We start from the raw sequence: 22,015 nt of genomic DNA on the forward strand, positions 1-22,015 counted from the left end.
GTGGTGTGAAAGAGTGATTAGAATATGTGCCTAATTACGTAATTAAAACAATTTAGATTAGAAAATACGTGTGTATGTATGCGTGTCTGCGTGTATGCATATATATGTATATACGTACATCCCTGGGTGGCGCAAATGGTTAAACACTGGACTATTAACTGAAAGGTTGGTGGTTCAAACCCAACCAGAGGCACATTGAAAGTAAGGTCTGGCAATTTGTTTCCGAAACGTCACAGCCTTGAAAACCCTATAGAGCTGCTCTACTTTGCACACTTGAGGTCTCGCTGAGTAGAAATTGACTGGGGGGTAACTAACAACAACAATGTATACATATGTGTATGCGTGTATATAAACTTCTGGGGACTACGGCAGGATATCAGGGCTGCAGAATGACAAATTTCTCATTGTATCCTCTTTTATCGTTGACTATTAAACTTGTAAAATAACTTTTGATGGTTTTACTACCTTTACTAAATACATGAATTATTTTATAATAATTAAAATTGAATAACAATTATTATTGTATTGTAATTAAGGAAACCCTGGTGGCATGGTGGCTAAGTGCTAAGGCTGCTAACCAAAGGGTCTGAGGTTCAAATCAGCCAGGCACTCCTTGGAAACTCTATGGGTTTCTGTCCTATAGGGTCACTATGAGTCAGAATCAACTTGACTGCAATGGCTTTGTTTTTTTTTTTAAATTTTTATTGTGCTTTAAGTGAAAAGTTTACAAACCAAGTCAATCTCTCATACAAAAACTTATATACACCTTATACTCCTAGTTGCTCTCCCTCTAATGAGACAGCACACTCCTTCCCTCCATTCTCTATTTTCATGTCCATTCAGCCAACTTCTGCCCCCCTCTGCCCTCTCATCTCTTCTTCAGACAGGAGCTGCCCACATAGTCTCATGTGTCTATCTGCTTGATCCAAGGAGCTCACTCCTCAACAGTATCATTTTCTATCCCATTGTCCAGTCCAATCCCTGTCCAAAGAGTTGGCTTTGGGAATGGCTCCTGTCTTGGGCTAACAGAAGGTCTGGGGACCATGACCTCCGAGGTCCCTCCAGTCTCAGTCAGACCATTAAGTCTGGTCTTTTTATGACAATTTGCGGTCTGCATCCCACTGCTCTCCTGCTCCCTCAGAATTCTCTGTTGTTTTCCCTGTCAGAGCACTCATCGGCTGTAGCTGGGCACCATCTGGTTCTTCTGATCTCAGGCTGATGTAGTCTCTGGTTTATGTGGCCCTTTCTGTCTCTTGGGCTCATAATTACCTTGCACATTTGGTGTTCTTCATTCTCCTTTGCTCCAGATGGGTTGAGACCAATTGATGCATCTTTTTTTTTTTATTAACTTTTATTGAGCTTCAAGTGAACGTTTACAAATCAAGTCAGACTGTCACATAGAAGTTTATATACATCTTACTCCGTACTCCCACTTGCTCTCCCCTTAATGAGTCAGCCCTTCCAGGCTCTCGTGACAATTTTGCCAGCTTCCAACTCTCTCTATCCTCCCATCCCCCCTCCAGACAGGAGATGCCAACACAGTCTCAAATGTCCACCTGATATAATTAGCTCACTCTTCATCAGCATCTCTCTCCTACCCACTGTCCAGTCCCTTTCAAGTCTGATGAGTTGTCTTCGGGGATGGTTCCTGCCCTGTGCCAACAGAAGGTTTGGGGACCATGACCGCCGGGATTTCTCTAGTCTCAGTCAGACCATTAAGTATGGTCTTTTTATGAGAATTTGGGGCCTGCACCCCACTGATCTCCTGCTCCCTCAGGGGTTCTCTGTTGTGCTCCCTGTCAGGGCAGTCATCGATTGTGGCCAGGCACCAACTAATTCTTCTGGTCTCAGGATGATGTAGGTCTCTGGTTCATCAATTGATGCATTTTTGATAGCAGCTTGCTAGCATTTAAGACTCCAGACACCATTCTCCGAAGTGGGATGCAGAATGTTATTTTAATAGACTTATTATGCCAGTTGACTTAGATGTCCCCTGAAACCATGGTCCCCAAACCCCACCCCTACTACGCTGGCCTTTGAAGAGTTCAGTTTATTCAAGAGACTTCTTTGCTTTTGGTTTAGTCCAGTTGTGCTGATGTCTCCTGTATTGTGTGTTATCTTTCCCTTCACATAAAATAGGTCTTATCTACTATCTAATTAGTGAATACTTCTCTTCCACCCTCCCTCCCTCCCCTTCTCGTAACCATCAAAGAATATTTTCTTCTTTGTTTAAACGATTTCTCGAGTTCTTATAATAGTGGTCTTATACAATATTTATGCTTTTGCAACTGACTAGTTTCACTCAGCATGTTTCCCTGTTATGAAATGTTTCACAGATTCATCATTGTTCTTTATCGATACATAGTATTCCATTGTGTGAATACACCATAATTTATTTATCCATTCTTCCGTTGATGGGCATCTTGGTTGCTTCTGTTTTTGCTACTGTAAACAATGCTGCAATGAACGTGGGTGTGCATATATCTGTTCGTGCAAAGGCTCTTATTTCTCTAGGATATATTCCAAGGAGTGCAATTGCTGGATAGTATGGTACCCTATGTTAAACGCTGGTGGCGTCATGGTTAAGTGCTACAGTTGCTAACCAAGAGGTCAGCAGTTCAAATCTGCCAGGCGCTCCTTGGAAACTCTATGGGGCAGTTCTACTCTGTGCTACAGGGTCGCTATGAGTTGGAATCGACTTCACGGCACTGGGTTTTTTTGTTTTATGGTAGTTCTATTTCTAGATTTTTAAGGAAGCACCAAATCGATTTCCAAAGTGGTTGTACCATTTTACATTCCCAACAGCAGTGTATATGTGTTCCAGTCTCTCCACAACCTCTCCAACATTTATTATTTTGTGTTTTTTGGATTAATGCCAGCCTTGTTGGAGTGAGATGGAATCTCATTGTAGTTTTGATTTGCATTTCTCTAATGGCTAATGAGCGTGAGCATTTCCTCATGTATCTGTTAGCTACCTGAATGTCTTCTTTAGTGAAGTGTCTGTTCAGATCCTTTGCCCATTTTTAAATTGGGTTATTTGTCTTTTTGTAGTTGAGTTTTTGCAGTATCATGTAGATTTTAGAGATCAGACGCAGATCAGAAATGTCATAGCTAAAAACTTTTTCCCAGTGTGTAGGTAATCTTTTTATTCTTTTGGTGAAGTCTTTGAATGAGTGTAGGTGTTTGATTTTTAGGAGCTCCCAGTTACCTAGTTTCTCTTCTGCATTGTTAGTAATGTTTTGTATACTGTTTATGCCATGTATTAGGGCTCCTAGCATTGTCCTTATTTTTTCTTCCATGATCTTTATTGTTTTAGATTTTATGTTTAGGTCTTTGATCCATTTTGAGTTAGTTTTTGTGCATGGTGTGAGGTATAGGTCTTGTTTCATTTTTTTGCAGATGGATTCCAGTTATGCCAGCACCATTTGTTAAACAGACTGTCTTTTCCCCCATTTAACTGACTTTGGGCCTTTGTCAAATATCAGCTGCTCAGACGCAGATGGATTTGTGTCTGGATTCTCAATTCTGTTCCATTGGTTTATGTATCTTTTGTTGTACCAATACCAGGTTATTTTGACTGCTGTGGTGGTATAATAGGTTCTAATATCAGGTAGAGTGGGGCCTCCCACTTTGTTCTTCTTTTTCAGTAATGCTTTACTTATCCAGGGCCTCTTTCCTTTCCATATGAAGTTCGTGATTTGTTTCTCCATCTCATTAAAAAATGTCGTTGGAATTTGGATCGGAATTGCATTGTATTTATAGATGGCTTTTGGTTTTTTGGTAGGATAGACATTTTTACAATGTTAAGTCTTCCTATCCATGAGCAAGGTTTGTTTTTCCACTTCTGTTGGTCTCTTTTAGTTTCTTGCAGCAGTGTCTTGTATAAGTCTTTTACATCTCTGGTAAGATTTATTCCTGAATATTTTATCTTCTTGGGGTCTACTATAAATGGTATTGATTTGGTGATTTCCTCTTCAATGCTCTTTTTGTTGGTGTAGAGGAATCCAGCTGATTTTTGTATGTTTATCTTGTATCGTGATACTCTGCTGAACCCTTCTATTAGTTTCAGTGGTTTTCTTGAGGATTCTTTAGGGTTTTCTGTGTATAAGATCATGTCATCTGCAAAGAGAGACACTTTTAGTGGTGGGTTCTTGCCAATCTGGATGCCCTTTATTTCTTTATCTAGCCTAATTGCTCTGGCTAGGACCTCCAGCACAATGCTGAATAAGAGTGGTGATAAAGGGCATCCTTGTCTGATTCCCGTTCTCAAGGGGAAAGCTTTCAGGCTCTCTCCATTTAGGATGATGTTGGTTGTTGGCTTTGTATAAATGCCCTTTATTATGTTGATGAATTTTCCTTGTATTCCTATTTTGCTGAGAGTTTTTATCAGGAAGGGGTGTTGAACTTTGTCAAATGCCTTTTCTGCATGAATTGATAAGATCATGTGATTCTTGTCTTTTGTTTTATTTATATGATGCATTACACTGTTTTTCTAATGTTGAACCATCCCTGCATACCTGGTATAAATCCCACTTGGTCATAGTGAATTATTTTTTTGATATGTTGTTGAATTCTATTGGCTAGAATTTTGTTGAGGATTTTTGCATTTGTGTTCATGAAAGATATAGGTCTATAATTTTCTTTTTTTGTGGTGTCTTTACCTGGTTTTGGTATATCAGGGATACGCTGTCTTCATAGAATGACTTTGGGAGTATTCTGTCCTTTTCTATGCTCTGAAATACCTTTAGAAGTAGTGGTGTTAACTTTTCCCAGAAAGTTTGGTAGAATTCTGCAGTGAAGCCATCCAGGCCAGGGCTTTTTTTTTTTTGTTGTTGTTGGGAGTTTTAAAATTACCTTTTCAATCTCTTCTTTTGTTATGGGTTTATTTAGTTGTTCTGCCTCTGTTTGTGTTAGTTTAGGTAGGTAGTGTGTTTATAGAAATTCCTCCATTTCTTCTAGGTTTTCAAATTTGGTAGAGTACAATTTTTCACAGTAATCTGATATGATTCTTTTAATTTCAGTTGGGTCTATTGTAATATTGCCCATCTCATTTCTTATTTGGGTTATTTGCTTCTTTCTTGTTTTTCTTTTGTCAGTTTGGCCAATGGTTTATCAATTTTGTTAATTTTTTCAAAGAGCCAGTTTTTGGTCTACACTTTCAATTGTTTTTCTGTTTTCTATTTCATTTAATTCTGCTCTAATTTTTATTATTTGCTTTGTTCCGGTGCCTGAGGGTTTCTTTTGTTGCTCTCTTTCTGTTCAAGTTGTAGGGATAATTCTTTGATTTTGGCCCTTTCTTCTTTTTGTATATTTATTTATTGATATAAATTGACCTCTGAGCATTGCTTTCGCTGTGTCCCAGCGGTTCTGATAGGAAGTGTTTTCATTCTTATTGGATTCTATGAATTTCTTTATTCCATCCTTGATGTCTTCTGTAACACAGTCATTTCTGAGCTTTTTTTTTTTTTTTTTGGCTTGTATTGTAATTAAAGTCATATAATGATTTTCTTGAAAATTAAGAAAATAAGATATATTCAGTCATTTAGAGAACAAAAGTAAAGACCATCCGTCTTTCTCCAAAATACATTTTGTACAAACCTAGTCTTGGAGCTTGTATTAAAACAACGACAGAAATAGCCATAACAATGACAACAACAAAAAATGTTCTTTTATCAAAATAATCAGAAACACCTCAAATTCCACCTTAGACAACAATAATGTATAGTCACATATTCAAGCCTCTTACTAACTCTGCAGTAAAGAAATGTTCTTGTTTAACCAAGAGTTTTCTAAACATATTTATTCAGATAATTTTTCTTTGTTTGATTTATCACCTATGAATATTCTGCAAAAATAGCTGTAGCATCCATTTAGTACTACACCAGAGGTAATGTAGTCAATTTAGCTAAGTTTAAGAACAGTACTGAAGTAGGTGATTTAGACTGGCTGTTGAATGGAAAAATTCTGGAGGGATGACATCTTGGCAACACTTCTAGGTGCCCTCGCCCTCCATGTCCTCTCTCTAAGGTTACATAACAATGAGAGAGATGCTACCTTAACCTGGAGGATGCATAGAAGGTTGGGACTCTTCAGAAATTTTTGGGTGAGAGATCAGCTACAGGACTTTGCTATCTTTGGTACTGAACAAAAGTTAAGATACCACTGGCAGAGAAGAACCATTGTGTTTTTTGAAAACCTGGCCAAAAATCATATTTGAATGCTCCAAGTGGCAGATTTCTGTTGATTCCTTTGGAGAGGAGTTGCCTCATGGATTTGCTCTTTGTTGTGTTTTTTGCTCATGCAAGTGCTGTTAGAAGTGGAGGGTCACTGTGCCACTGGCCTGAATTGCTCCTGGCCCTAGCGATTGGACAGAAATGTACTTTGCATGCAGGGAAAACTCAGAGGACAGAAACTTCTTCCAAATAGCTAGTAGAAAGATAAATCCATTTGCAGTTCATTTTTTAAGGAAAAAACACCTGCATATTTTCTAGTCATAACCTAATGAAATAAGTCAATAATAAAAGGTGATCTACTTGGAAATTATCAGCACTCATAAAAAACCCCTGAATAGAAGAGGAAATCAAAGCTGAAAATAAAACTTACCTATAGGGTCCCTGTGAGTTGGAATCTACTCAATGGCAATGGGTTTGGTTTAGTTTGGATTTTATAAAATACATTAAAACTGTAATAATGGGATAATTTATAACCTAAGTATTTAAATGATTGCAGAATTATGAAGAATAAATCAAATGGTAAAGACATAAATGCTTGAACATAAGGCAGGTGTATTTTCTTTTGCTGTTATTCTACAAAATTATTCCTCATAAATGACACATTATAGGAGCTTGTGCAAAGTCTCTCAAATTATATATCATGCTCTCAGTTTGTTATTAAACAGCAATGGTCTAGTTGAGGAAGTCATGTTAGGCTCAAATGACAATCTTCATTGCTAATTTGAAATGATTTCAAAGTTCACCTGACAGAATTGGCTAGGAAAGTAGCAAAGAAATAGAATGAAGATTCAGTAACTATCTCTGAGTAAATAATTCCATAATTAAAGTGTTTGATCTTATGAGAAACATGGATTTGAAAAATTATTCACAATGAAAATACAGTGGTTATACTATAGACACCATCAAAATTCATTTTGGGCACCAATGGGGGGGGCTTTCTTAAAATTATGCAAATAAGGTTTAATTGTGTGAGGAAATTCCAATGAACCATCAGTTGTGGATTCAAAAAGCGCTGCGTCTTAAACGACTTAGATTTGAAGATTATGTGCATTAGGAAAAAGTATTCAGTGACTCACAAAGTGGAACTAGTAGAAAAAAAGTTACAATAATGTCAAAGATGTATATAAAGAAATTGAATGAAACGGTTCAAAAAGTTTAGAGAGGAAAATTGAATAAATAAATTCCTTTTTCTTGTCCCTGACAAGATGGTAACCTAGAACTTGTATGGCTACTCCCCCAAGCCCAACCACTGGTATACCAATAAAGTAAGAGAAAAGGCTATGGATAGAAATAAAAAAGAAAGAAAAAGAAATGAGACAGAGACTGTCATCAATTGCAATTGGTCTGGGTGTCAGATGCATTTCTATAAATGGATTCTAGTCTCAACAGATTATGATCAGAAAATGAGCAATTGGTTTTTACTTAGTGTAGGGAAGAAACAATAGAACTTTGAGAGATAATAATAATAAATGACTGTTGTTGTTTTATGCTACTAAGGTTGGGTGGTTAATTTCACAGCAATAAAGATCAAGAACAGATTTTAGTACCTGGGAGTGAGGTGCTACTGCAATAAAAAGGAAAATGTGTGACAATGGCTTTGGGACGGACCAGGCCATGGACTGAATGTAAAGACTTCAAAAAGACCATTAGCAAAAGCTTGATGGCCCTCAGAAAGGCTGTAACTGAGAGATTTAAATGAGAAAAATGTTACTGGAACATGAATGAAAGGAACATGTATTATGCAGTGGAAGAATCCCTGGATGGTGCAAAAGGTTTAAGCATTGGGCTACTAACCAAAAGGTTGGTGGTTCAAACTCACCCAGAGGCACCTCAGAAGAAATGCCTAGCAAACTGCTTCCGAAAGGTAACAGCTGTGAGAATTCTATGGAAGGCAGTTCTACTCTGAAGCACACGGAGTCACCATGAATCAGAAACAGCTCAACAGCAATTGGTATTTTGGTTTTAATTATGCAGTGGCAGAAAATTGAGCAATACTGTATGCTGTAATAAATTAGGAAGAAATTTCATCTAATGCACTGGATGACCTAGCTAAGGTGATTTCCAAGTGGAGTGTTGAGGGTACAGTTTGGCCTTCGCTTGCTATCTATAATAAATTACAAGTGAAAGATAAAGGAAAAAAAAAAAAAACAAACCTGTTAAATGTAAAAGGCTCAACATTTTCTGGGTTAGAAAATAAAACTGTTTCTCCTTCCCAGGCTCTCCAGATGGCAACCAATGCAAAAATTAAGAAATGGCTTCTCTATTGAAAGCAAAACTAATATGATACCAAGAAAACACAGACTAAAGATGAAGCCAGGGTATGACTGTAAAACCCTTTGTTAAGATCTCATGAAGATTTTAAGTAGTTCCTCATAGACCCTTTCAAATAAACAAAAGACCCTTTAAGACTATTAAGGACATATCCCAAAAGATCCTCCTTGCTAAACAATAGGATTTCTAAGCATCTTAAAGGCATTGCGCCACAGCAGCCCTACTGGGAGCAAAGGCAAAGAAGCACTTATATCAATTAGATTTGTGGGTGTGACCTTTATCTAGTTGACTGAACTCCAACACAATTCATAGAAAATACACAGGACTTTTAAGACAAACGTGATAGTGAAAATAGAGCCAGTTTGGGATAAAAGGAACAGAAAATGTACAAAATTAAGGTGTCTTTGGACACCAAACTTCTATGGGCAGAAAGCAGGCTGAGAAAACTCCTCAACTGCAAACGCAAGTTACATTTAATGGAAGAAGAAGGGTAATTCAGTGGGTAGAAGGAAGGTCTCAGAGAACACAATCTAAAGAGAGAAGAAAATATTCATAGTAAAACTGAGCCAAAATCAAGAAACTAAGCAATATGTGCCTGCCTGAATTTGAGAATTGCTGTAGAATACTTCCTGCTGTTTTAGCTTTTTTTTTTTTTGAATAGAAATGTCTAAAGCAATCAAGTAATATATGCCTGGCCTGTTCCACCATTGTGTGTGGGTGTGTGTGCAGGGGAGGGGTGGTAGAGGTAACACATCTTTTTTGTTCACAGGTCTTCAGATTAAGAGGAAGTTATATACCTCAGGGATACAATTTCCTCTCAATCTGAAGACCTGTGAACAACAACAACAAAAAGGACATGTTATCTACCCCCCCGCCCCCCCTCCCCACACAATGGTGGAACATGCCAGGCATACCCACTGAATTACTCTTCTTTTTCCATTGGTGCAGTGGTTAAGAGCTTGGCTGCTAACCAAAAGCTTGGCAGTTTGAATGCACCATCCGCTCCTTGGAAACCCTATGGGGGCAGTTCTATGCTGTCCTATAGGGTTGCTATGAGTCAGGATACACCCAAGGGACAAATCCTTGGGTGGCAGAAAGAGTTGTCCTAAGGTGAAATCACCACAAAGTTATAGCAGAGCAAAAAGAAAGGTTTTATTTGGCATATATTCCAAGAGGCAAAAATGGGAAACGGACAAGCGTGCTGCCAGATCCATGTCTGTCTGAGTCCAAGGAACATTACAAAATCGTCAGCATATGTTAACATTACAAATGGGTAAAATCATTGAAAGTTTCCCCTTTTCACAGATTGGCTAAAAACTGCCAAATCACCGTGATTCTACATTTTGAATTGTTTTTCTTAAGAATCATTGATACAAGTTTCAGTAACGACAGTCAGGAGGGTTTTCAATGGCCCAATAAATCTTACTATTTACTAAATGCTAATAGAAAAAAATAAGAGTGGAAAATATGTGGGTCTTCTGTGCTCTGTTTATGTGAAAGTTTCCCTAAAAGATGTTTTTTAAGATTGCCCTAGTTACCATCTTTATACCTCAGGGCCCAGTTGATGTGTCCTTGTAAGTCCTTGTGAGTCCAGCTCCAGCTAGGTCACAATGTTTATGCTGAAGGACAAGGAATAATGGCCCCAATTTTATTTTCTAAATCACAGTTGAACACTTGATTACTGGCGGTAAAGCTTGGCAGTTCTAGCTCACTCAGAGGCACCTCAGAAAACAGGCCTAGCATCTGCTTCTGCAAAGTCACAGCCTTGAAAACCCTAAGGATCAGCTCTACTCTGCACACATGGGGTTGACATAAGTCAGAATTGACTCAATGGCAACTAACAATACCATACCTAAGGGGGACTCTCCTGGTGGTACAAACTTTCAATGCATTGGGCTGCTAAACAAAAGATTGGTGGTTCAAGTCCACCCATAGACACCTCAGAAGAAAGGCCTGGTGATTTACTTCTGAAAAATCAGCCACTGAAAGCTCTATGAAGCATAGTTCTACTTGGACACACACGGGATCACCATGAGTCAGAATCGACTCAAAGGCTACTTGGTGGTGGGGGTGGGTACCCAAGGGACTGCACAAGAATAGCCTCATCTTCACCTGGACCTGATTTAGATGATATCCCAAACCTGAACCTGAAGGCATGATAGATGAGATTTGGTGGGGACTGAGGATAAGAATCCTGGGAAGTCATTTGGAGTATTTTGCATAAAAATTTTTTGGCCAAAGCATCATCCATGGTATTTTAAAAATATGTGCACTAATCCTTGATACCCTTCGCATGGAAAGGTGGAGGCTAACCCCTCTCCCAGTGAATACAGGCTGGTCTTAATAACTTGCTTCTAGAGCTAGAATATAGCAGAGGTGATACTGCATGGCATCCACAGATCATGTGCCTTTGGAGATCTGAGCTACCATGTAAGAAGTTCAGTCATCTGGAAGTCATCATGGAGAAGAGGCTGTATAGAAAGACCACATATAAATAGACAGCAATGCCCACAGAGCCCAGTTGCTCCTGGCTCAACTGTTCATGTCTTCCCAGCCCAAATGTCAGAAACGTGAGTGAAGCTTTTGAGATGACTCTAGTCCCAGTCACCATCTAACAGCAATTTCAGGAGATACCCTGATTAAGAACTGTCTGGTTGACCCCAGACAATCCTGAGAATTGTGAAAGTAAATAATAACAAGTAATTATTATTTGTATGCCACTAGTGGTTTGTTAATGTAGTAATAGTTAACTGCAACAGAAGGAAGCCACTTGTATATAATACAGACTACACTTGAAAACATCAACAAATATTTTACTATTATAAATTTCAGCTATTCCATTAAAATCAGAGAAGTTGTTGTGGTTGTCAGGTGCCATTGAGTCAGTTCCGACTCATAGCAACCCTATGTGCATCATTATGAAACATGGTCCTGTGCCATCCTCACAATTGTTGTTATGCTTGAACTCATTGTTGTAGCCACAGTGTCAAGCCATGTCGTTAAGGGTCTTCCTCATTTTCACTGATCCTCTGCTTTACTAAGTACGATGTCCTTCTCCAGCAACTGGTTCTTCCAGATAACAGCTACTTGGCCAACTGACTGGAAGAGATCCATATTTGCACCCATCCCAAAGAAAGGTGATCCAAGAGAATTCAGAAATTATCTAAAAATATTAATATCATATGCAAGTAAAATTTTGCTGAAGATAATCCAAAAATGCTTGCAACAGTACATCCACAGAGAACTGCCAGAAATACAAGCCGAATTCAGAGGTGGACAAGGATGCTTTTGCTGATGGCAGATGGATCTTGGCTGAAAGCAGAGAATACCAGAAAGATGTTTACCTGTGTTATATTGACTATGCAAAGGCATAAGGTTGTGTGGATCATAACAAATTATGGATAACATTATGAAGAATGGGAATTCCAGAACACTTACTTGTGCTCATGAGGAACCTCTACATAGACCAAGAGGCAGTCATTCGAACAGAACGAGAGGAGACTGCATGGTTTAAAATCAGGAAAGATGTGTGTCAGGATTGTGCCCTTTCACCTTACTTATTCAATCTGTATGCTAAGCAAATAGTCCAAGAAGCTGGACTATATGAAGAACAAAAGGCTTCAGAACTGGAGGAAGACTCATTAACAACCTGCAACATGCTTCCTGAAAGTGAAGAAGACTTGAAGCACTTACTGATAAAGATCAAAGACTACAGCCTGCAGTCTGGATTACTCCTCAACATAAAGAAAACAAAAATCCTCACAACTGGACCAATAAGCAACATTATGATAAATGGAGAAAACTCTGAAGTTGCCAAGGATTTCATTTTACTTGAATCCACAATCGATGCCCATGGAAGCAGCAGTCAAAAAAAAAAAAAAAAAAAAGATGTCACTTTGAGGACTAAGGTAAACCTGACCTAAGCCATGGTATTTTCAATTGCCTCATATACATGCGAAAGCTGGGCAGTGATAAGGAAGACTGAAGAAGAATTGATGCCTTTAAATTACACCATTGGAGAATAATATTGAAATCATCACAACTCCAGAAGAACAAATAAATCTGTCCTGGAAGAAGTACAACCAGAATGCTCCTTAGAAACAAGGGTGGTGAGACTTTGTCTCACATACTTTGGACATGTTATTAATAGGGACTAGACCTCATAGGGTTGCTATGAGTGGGAATTGACTCGATGGCAGTGGGGTTTTTTTTTGAGTCCCTGGAGAATGACATCATGCTTAGTAAAGTAGAGGGTCAGAGAAAAAGAGGAAGACCCTCAATGAGATTGGCTGGCACAGTGGCTGCAACAATGGGTTCAAACATAGGAACGATTATGAGAATGGCACAGGACTGGGCAGTGTTTCATTCTCTTTGCTAAAGCGAAAGGAAGAAATGATGAAGTAAAAGAGCTGAACAGAAAATTTCAAAGGGAGTCTCGAGAAGACTAAAGTATTATAACGACATGTGCAAAGAAAGACCTGGAGTTAGAAAACCAAAATAAAAGAACATATTTGGCATTTCTCAAGCTGAAAGAACTGAAGAAAAAATTCAATCCTTGAAGGATTCTATGGGCAAAATACTGAACGGCGCAGGAAGTATCAAAAGAAGATGGAAGGAATACACAGAGTTACTACACCAGAATGAATTGGTCAACTATCAATATAATCAAGAACTGTTGGTACTAAAGGAAGAAGTCCAAGCTGCACTAAACACATTGGCAAAAAACAAGGCTATAGGAATTGATGGAATACCAATTGAGATATTTCAACAAATGGATGCAGCCCTGGAAGTGCTTACTAGTCTATGCCAAGAAATTTGGAAGACAGCTACCTGGCTAACTGACTGGAAAAGGTCCATATTTGCGCCTATTCCAAAGAGAGATGTCTTAGTCGTCTAGTGCTGCTATAACAGAAATACCACAAGTGGATGGCTTTACCAAAAAGAAGTTTATTTTCTCACAGTAAAGTAGGCTAAAAGTCCAAATTCAGGCCATCAGCTTCAGGGGAAGCCTTTCTCTCTCTGTCAGCTCTGGAGGAAGTTCTTTTTGTCAATCTCCCCTAGACTAGGAGCTTCTCTGCACAGGAACCCCGGGTCTAAAGGATGCGCTCTGCTCCCAGTGCTTCTTTCTTGGTGGTATGAGATCCCCAACTCTCTGCTTGCTTCCCTTTCTTTTATCTCTTGAGAGATAAAAGGTGGTGCAGTCCACATCCCAGGAAACTCCCTTTACACTGGATCAGGGAGGTGACCTGAGTAAGGGTGATGTTACAATCCCGCCCTAATCCTCTTAACATAAAATTACAATCACAAAATGAAGGACAACCACACAATACTGGGAATCACGGCCTAACCAAGTTGATACACACATTTTTGGGGGGACATAACTCAATTCATGACAAAAGGTGACCAAACCAAATGTGGAAATTATTGAGCAATGTTATTAACATCACATCCAAGTAAAATTTGCTGAAGATCATTTCAAAAATGGTTGCCACACTACATCAACAGGAAACTGCCAGAAATTCAAGCAGATTCAGAAGAGATTACCTTATTTTTCTAATGTTGAACCATCCTTGCATAACTGGTATGAATCCTTTTTGATCATGGTGAATTATTTTTGTGATATGTTGTTGAATTCTATTGCCTAGAATTTTGTTGAGGATTTTTGCATCTAAGTTCATGAGGGATATTGGTCTGTAATTTTCTTTTTTTGTGGTGTCTTTACCTGGTTCTGGTATCAGGGTTATACTGGCTTCATAGAACGAGTTTGGGAGTATTCCACCATTCTCTATGCTCTAAAATACCTTTAGTAGTAATGGTGTTAACTCTTCCTTGATAGTTTGGTGGAATTCTTCAGTGAAACCATCAGGGCCCGGGCTTTTTTGTGTTGGAAGTTTTAAAATTACCTTTTCAATCTCTTGTTATAGATTTATTTAGTTGTTCTACCTCCGTTTGTGTTAGTTTAGGTAGGTAGTGCCTTTCTAGAAATTTGTTCATTTCCTCTAGGTTTTCAAATTTGTTAAAGTACAATTTTTCATAGTATTCTGTTATGACTTTTAATTTCAGTTAGGTCAGTTATGATATTGCCCATCTCATTTCTTATTCGGGTTATTTGCTTCCTCTCCTGTTTTTCTTTTGTCAGTTTGGCCAATGGTTTATTGATATTGTTGATCTTTTCAAGAAACCAGCTTTTGGTCTTGTTAACTCTTTCAATTGTTTTTCTATTCTCTTTTTATTTCATGTAATTCTGCTCTAATTTTTATTATTTGCTTTCTTCTGATGCCTGAGGGTTTCTTTTGTTGCTTTCTTTCTATTTGTTCAAGTTGTAGGGATAATTTTTTTATTTTAGACGTTCCTTCATTTTGGGTGTGTGCATTTATTGCTATAAATTGACCTCTGAGCACTGCTTTTGCTGTGTCCCAAAGGTTCTGGTAGGATGTGTTTTCATTCTCATTTGATTCTTTGAATTTCTTTATTTCATCCTTAATTTCTTTTATAACCCAGTAGTTTTTGAGCAAGGCGTTGTTCAGTTTCCATGTGCTTGATTTTTTTTTCCTTGCTTTTTCTGTTATTAATTTCTACTTTCATGACTTTACGGTCAAAAAAGATGCTTTGTAATATTTTGATGCTTTGGATTCTGTTAAGACTTGCTTTATGGCCTAATATGTGGTCTATTCTGGAGAATGTTCCATGTGCATTGGAAAAGAAACTATACTTGGCTGCTGTTGGGTGGAGTGTTCTGTATATGTCTGAGGTCAAGTTGGTTGATTATGACATTTAGATCTTCCTTGTCTTTACTGAGCTTCTTTCTGGATGTTCTGTCTTTCACCAAAAGTGGTGTGTTGAAGTTTTCTACTATCATTACGGAGATGTCTATCTCTCTTTTCAATGTTTAATGTATTTGAAGCCCTGTTGTTGGGTGCATAAATATTTATTATGGTTATGTCCTCCTGGCAGATTGACCCTTTAAATCATTATACAGTGTCCTTCCTCATCCTTTGTGGTGAATTTTACTTTAAAGTCTATTTTGTCAGAGATTCATATTGCCAGTCTTGCTCTTTTTTGATTGTTGTTTGCTTTATATATATATACATATTTTCATCCTTTGAGTTTTAGTTTGCTTGTGTCTATAAGTCTAAGGCAGCATATAGTGGAATTGTGTTTTTTTATCTATTTGGCCACTCTCTGTCTCTTTATTGGTGCATTTAGTCTATTTACATTCAGCATAATTACTAGTGCTGTCATTTCGATGTCTTTCTTTGGTTCACTTAATTTTCTGTGCTGAGTTGTTTTTCTTTATGCATTTTTTTCATCTTTTTCATTGTTGTTGCTTTTGTATTTGCTGAGTCTTTATTTTTTTCTTTTGATGTGTAGGATTGTTAGTTTCTTTTGTGATTACCTTAATATTTACCCTTATTTTTCTAAGTTTAAACGAATCTTTTATTTCTATGTATCTCCTTGACTTCCTTCCATATGAAAGATCTATGACTACATTTTTTAGTCCCTCTTTTTTGTTTTAATGTTGTCATCTTTTACATATTGGTGTCTCTGTTTCCCTATTTTCAGCATTGATTTATTTTTACAACTTCCCTATCTGGGTTTATATCTGGTTGCTCTATCCTGTGTTCTGGCCTTGGGTTGTTATCTGATGTTATTGATTTTCTAATCAGATGACTCCCTTTAGTATTTCTTGTAATTTTGGTTTGGTTTTTGCAAATTTCCTAAACTTCTGTCTTTCTGGAAATGCCCTAATTTGGCCATTGTATTTGAGTGACAGTTTTTCTGGATATATAATCCTTGGCTGGCAATTATTTTTCCTTCAAGGCTTTGTATATGTCACCCCATTGCCTTCTTGCCTGCATGGTTTCTGCAGAGTAGTCAGAGCTTAGTCTTACTGACTCTCCTTTCTAGATGATTTTTTGTTTATCCCTAGCTGCTCTTAAAATTCTCTCTTTATCTTTGGTTTTGGTATGTTTGATTATAATATGTCTTGGTGACTTTCTTTTGGGATCTACCCCGTATGGGGTTCATTGAGTAGCCTGGATAGATATCTTCCCATCTTTCACTATATCAGAGAAGTTTTCTGCCAACAAATCTTCAACAATTCTCTCTGTATTTTCTGTTATCACCTCCTGTTTTGGTCCTCCAATCACTCGTAGGTTATTCCTTTTGATAGAGTCTCACATAATTCTTAGTTTTTTTTCATTTTTTAAAATTCCTTTATCTGATTTTTCCTCAAATAAGTTGGTGTCAAGTGCTTTATCTTCAATCGCACTCTTCCTGACTTCCTACACCTCTATTCTGCTCCTATGACTTTCTATTGAGTTGCCTAATTCTGAAGTTTTATTATGAGTCTTCTGGATGAATAACATTAATAAACGTCATAAATTTGAGTGAAAGAATCCATATATGAAACAATAAATACTGTACTATTAATATATAGTTGGAAAACATGCAAAACTGTTCTATAGTATAAAAGTCAATACAGTGATTAACATTTGATTAAAAGGAATGGAATGGTGATTTGGACAGCGCATGAAGGGGTGGTGGTAATGTTCAATTTCTTGAGTAGTGTGGTTGTTACATCAATTAGTGCAATTTATATTTATGATTTGTGAACTTTTCTCTTATTCTTCAATAAAAGAAAAAATTAAAATGTATAAAATTAAAATTTTTGGAATATATAATTTTATATATTTAAATATATACGTGTGTGTAATATGCAAGAAAGGGTACTTAGAAGTCATAAAAGAAATTAGACATAGTTTACTAATAAAAAATAAATTTCTGTATGGCAAACATATCTATGAACAAATTCAAAAGAAATATACTAGACCAGCAAAAGTATTTGCAATACCTAAATTAAGATTCAATTTTTCTGGTACATATAAATCACAAATTATTTTAATAAGGATGTAGACAGCCTAAAAGAAATATGGGCAATGGATAATGACGGTGATCCAAGAAGGAGATATTCCAAATGGTCAATGTCTTAGGCTGGGTTCTCTAGAGAAGCAAAACCAATGAAACATATGTGTGTGTCTGTGTGTGAGTGTGTGTGTATGTATATAAAGGTTTATCTCAGGGAAATGGCTCATGTGGTTGTGGAGCCTGGAAAGTCTCAAATCTGTGTGTCAGGCGTCAGGCTAGAAGCTTTTCCTGACCCATGTGGTCACAGGGGCTGATGAATCCCAAATCAGGTCAACTGACAGGGTGCTGGCCCATGGGGTTGCAGAAGCTGACATATCCCAGGACCTGCAGGTCAGATGACAGGCTGCTGGCTCACACAGCCGTGGAAGTGGCAAATCTCAAGACTGACAAGTTGCTGGCTAACGGGGCTGCAGAAGCTGACTAATCAGGTCAGGCAGCAGGCTGCCAGCACAAGTCCCAAGAACCGGAGGTCAGATGACAACGAGCCTGATTCAGGATCCAAAGCGAGAGTGAGCCTTGTTGGAACATTCATTTATATATGGAGGTAGGCCACACCACCAAGGAAACTCTCTTTTCAACTGATTGGTTGGTCACATCAGATCACAAAATGTAGGATGATTATATCAGATCACAAAATGGAGGATGGCTACATCATTACATAACTGCCAAATTGCATCATTACATAACTTCCAAACTACACCATTATATAACTACCAAACTACTGAGAATCATAGCCCACCAAGTTGACACTTTAACCATCAGTCAATAAGCATATTTCTTAACCTCAGTGAAAGTGAGGAAAATCCAAATTACCTGGTCCAAGTGTAAATTACAATATAATTTTGGATATTAATCTCTTAATGTTTATTTAAAGTAACAATATATTCATCCTTTGACCTCACTAACCCATTTCTGACAACTCATGCCACAGAGATAAAATCATAAGGATGTGTACTCAAGAATATTTATTTCAACATTATTTACAGTGCCAAAATGTTGGAGGGGGGAGGAAGACTCTCACACACACAGAGACACACACACGAATGAATAAACCAGACTTTAAAAGCTATGGAATACTATGTAGCTATTAAATGAATATACTAATCCTTAACTATATTGGCCTAAATTGTTGTCAGGAACACATAGTTCTTTTTAAAAAAGCAAATTACAGCATTATACTAAGTATGACCTCTGTTCTAATTTGAAAAAAAAGTCAAACACAAAAACAAAAAATCAAAGTGCATGTATGTGTATGTATTTGTTAGTATATATGAACAAGGAAAAAGATATGGAAGAAAGCACGTCAGTCTCTTAGCGTATTTTCCGGAATAGTGAACGCAGAGAATTTGGGGGAGGAAATTAACCTTTTCTTTATATGTCTTGTATTGTTTCCCAAATTAGAGTGAGTATACAGCACTTTCTGTAACTTTAAAAATAATTCAATGAGAAATAAATAAAATTAAAAAATAGAACAATAAAAACTAATGTGATTCAAAAATAAGCTAAACTGAAAAAATGGCCATGATGTTCATGTCCTGACAAAACATCTTATGATTCAAACTTCACTGAAATCTAAAACTTCATTCAGAATTAAACCTTCAAGAAACCCTTAGATGATTTTTGATCTCTATGTAGGATCTGACAAAAAACAAGGATTTCTCAGGATAGGTTGTGTTTTTAAATCTGTGAAGCATTGGTGCCCTTATGCATGACTAATGTGGACATTTGGAAATGATAGATTTGTTATCATCTACGGAAAAAAAAGACATATTTCAAAGGGCTTTTTAATAATTGTTGAATCCTTTTTGGTGACAGTTTTACTCTGTTTGGCATGCTCAGTACTATGTATAGTTCACATTTTTAAAACTACTTTTTAATACGCATCTTTGAAGCCCTTTATTCATTTTTCTCAACTCTTCCTGGCTCAACCAGGAAGTTCTAAAAGTGTGAAATCACTCACTTGCTTCATTTCGATGATTATTTCCTTTTGTTGCATGAATACAGTGCTACTCTGAGGAATCACGTGACTGCCTTTATCTTCCAATTTAAATAAAAGTAACCATGATGGATGGTACTGAGGTTTCCAAAAAGAAAAAAATCCACATATCTTCCATCGACCTCATTCTCAATTCTTATGTCTTTCTACTAGTATTCTATATGGTATTCTCTATTTTGCGGGCTGGTTATCTTACTCTACCTAGACAAATTTTAGCTCTGTTCATATTCAAACTCTATCTTTTGCTAATGGTTTTTACCTCGAATTTTACTTGCTTCGAATTGCTCACTAACATTTTTCTTCCCAGCTTCTTCAATTTAAAAATGCTGTTCAGTGTTATTTTATTTGGTTCATTAATGAAGAGTGGTGGTCCATGGAATGTCATTGTATATGGGCTTAAGAAGGCTCAGAAGTTTTGTTGGGTTCTCCTGGTGTTTCTGAAGGGTAGATCTGGGCCTGCGGGGTCATGGGAATGCTTGCTATGAGAGTTTGCTCACCAGGGCGTGTGTCGCATAAGTCTTTGTATACCCGACTGAGCCCAAGTTAGATTTATATATTATATTTTTGAGTTAAGAAGATGAAATCATCCTTTAAAATGTGGCTTTTAAACATCTCTGCAAAGAAACCATGGATTAGACATAATACTAACAATGCAATCACAAGTGAGCAAAAACAGTTGCACAGCTGACATTACTACAAGCTAAGGATAATGAAATCATCTAAGGAGAGATAATTAAGAAATGTATTTGAATGTGGATTTATAATAAATGTCACTGACAATGAATTTTTCCTTATGTATAAACTGTACTTTGAGATATTAACTATTGATAGAAGTTGTATATAGAAAATTTACAAAGATATACAAATTTACAAAGATATATACCAGGGGTGTATGCCCTAAATTTTTTTATTGATGGGCTGCGGAAATAAAAATGTTAGGAGGCTAGGTCATAATGAATGGCGACTTTTGATTTACTGTCTGCCTTACCTCCTGGGACAGTAAGCTCGCTAATGCCAGGGACTTCACAGCCTGCAGAACAGTATCTACTCCATTTCAAGAATTCATGAAATTTTTTAAATAAATGACTCGATATTTTAGGTCATTCAAAATATAATTAGACTTAGATTGTGCCATCAAGAAATTATAAATCTGTTAATAAGTAATTGATTAATCATGAGCAGTGAAGATGCTTTTCCAACACATATAATACAATCTCTTTGTCATGGATTGATTGAATTGTGTCCACCAAAAATACGTGTCCACTTGGTTAGGCCATGATTCCCCGTATTGTGTGACTGTCCACCATTCTGTTATTTGATGAGATTCTCATATGTGTTGTAAATCCTATCACTATGATGTTAATAAGATGGATTATCGGCAGTTATATTGATGAGATCTACAAGATTAGAAGTGTCTTAAGCCAGTCTCTTTTGAGATATAAAAGAGAGGCAAGCAGAGAGGCATATATGGGGACCTCATACTACCAAGAAAATAGCACCGGGACTGGAGTGTGTCCTTTGGACCCAAGGTTCCTGCACAGAGAAGCTCCTGGACCATGGGAAGATTGATGACAAGGACATTCTTCTAGAGTTGACACAGAAATAAAGCCTTCCCCTGGAGCTGGTGCCCTGAATTTGGACTTCTAGACTACTGGACTGTGAGGGAATGAATAAACATATGTTTGTTAAAGCCATCCACTTGTGATATTTCTGTTACAGCAGCACTAGTTGACTAAGACATCCCTTAAGAAATGTTTGTTGCCAGTAAGGACTCAAAGTTCCCAGTTCCCAGCATCCACTTCATGAAAATCAAACTCTAATCTTGCTGGACTAAAACTGATTTCATATATATGGCTTAACATTTTAATCTTATTTATAGTTCCATCAATTCTGCTTTTGCTCTTCTCCCTCTAATTCACTCTAGGTTTTCTGCTATTGTGTCTGCTCATCTTGCATGCTCTAGGCAGGCCCTCTTCAATATAGATGAATTCCTGAAGTTCAGTGTCACAATGAAGTCTCAATGTAGCAATAAAATGGGTTGAAGTTGATAAACTACATATTCCAAAATATAAAGATTGTTCTGAAAAATATATTGACTATTAAAAAAGAACAACAAAAAAAAGAAAGTTCATCTTTGTTCGTTTGTAGTATAATCTGAATTAAAAGAGCTACACAAAAATCAATAAAAAATTAGGTATCTTTTATCAGGAATATAAAGACAAAGTAGGTCACATCAGATTAGGACTCTAGATTCAAAGACATAATATGTTTAAGCATAAACCAAGCATGCTGGCCTCAAATATTACAAAGAACATGAAGAAGACATTTAAGAAAAAAAAAAATTGAACCCATTCACAAAGGAAAACATGAGAATGTACCAAAAGAACGAACTGAATGACTACTTTAAAATATGATATTTTTCTGTAAACCAAAAACTACTCTAAAAAATAAAATCTATGGTACTTTTGATCTCGTACTTTTTTTTTTTTAAATCCGGAAAGGGCTTTGGAATCAGATGAATAAAGAAATTTATACTAGTCCATAAAAAAAAAAAAACATATAAATAATCCAGATGTTTTAAGTATAT

At 37.0% G+C, this 22,015-nt stretch overlaps 1 long non-coding RNA gene across 1 annotated transcript in view; it reads right to left on the reverse strand.

The window, feature by feature from the left end:
- Positions 1-22,015, reverse strand: part of LOC126064422 (uncharacterized) — an 83,580-nt gene that overhangs the window by 17,113 nt on the left and 44,452 nt on the right. The gene's annotated exons all lie outside the window — the stretch shown is intronic.

This window comes from Elephas maximus, chromosome 2 (genome assembly GCF_024166365.1).
Source record: "Elephas maximus indicus isolate mEleMax1 chromosome 2, mEleMax1 primary haplotype, whole genome shotgun sequence".
Taxonomy (NCBI): Eukaryota; Metazoa; Chordata; class Mammalia; order Proboscidea; family Elephantidae; genus Elephas; species Elephas maximus.